Source organism: Chrysochloris asiatica, unplaced genomic scaffold (genome assembly GCF_000296735.1).
Source record: "Chrysochloris asiatica unplaced genomic scaffold, ChrAsi1.0 scaffold00031, whole genome shotgun sequence".
Classification (NCBI taxonomy): domain Eukaryota; kingdom Metazoa; phylum Chordata; class Mammalia; order Afrosoricida; family Chrysochloridae; genus Chrysochloris; species Chrysochloris asiatica.
The window spans coordinates 703,149-704,014 of NW_006408549.1; positions in this window are offsets into that span (position 1 = coordinate 703,149).

An 866-nucleotide genomic window follows, 5' to 3' on the forward strand; every position below is an offset into this window, starting at 1 on the left:
AAAATGTTAGAAATATAATTTACTTTGTATCCATGTGCATTTATACACATGTATATAGGTTTACATAGATAGGTTTACATAGATACGTTTTTATAAAGCAGTATTTAACGTTATGTGCCAGGCAATGTGATTTTTAAAAAATTCTATTTCATTTTTAAATAATTTTTTTATTTTGCACTCAACCAATCATGTTTTGTTTTATTGCAATGATTACAATCCCTACCATGCAACACTGGTTAATGCTATTTGCCTCTACTCCTTTTTTATGTACACAAAAGCATGCAGGAACATATAATCATTTAAACAACCAAAGAGCACGTTTTGCAAGCCGGTCTCCTGCCCACCAGCACACTGCCTTTCTCTTTCCATGAGTCTAGAGTTCTCAGCTGCTCTATCTTTCCATCACCTCCACCTCTGTCTCTGGTATCACTGCTTCACTGGTTAGGGGACCATGTTCTGCTCATGCACTTTTCTCTTGATGGTCCTAGGGTCCTCTGTTCCTGGACCAATAGCCACGAGATGGGTGATTCAAATCTACTAATCACTCCTTGGAAACCTTGGATAGGGTCGTATGAGTCAGAACCAACTCAACAGCACTTGATATCAAACCATATTGGGTAACAGTTTTAAAAACAAAGAAGAAAAACTGGCAGCAGGTCTAATTCACCAGGAATTTTTTCCTTCAGCAAGACTGCCCATTAAGAGTCTGGATATATCTCAAGACCTCCCTCTGCAGAAAAATAGGAAGCTCTCTCGTTTCTGCTCCATATAGATGCGACCTTGGACTTGAGTACAGACTAGAGATGACACTTAAGCTTTCGAATGAGACCCAGCTGAGAAATTAGACTGTGGCTTTTTTATCACCC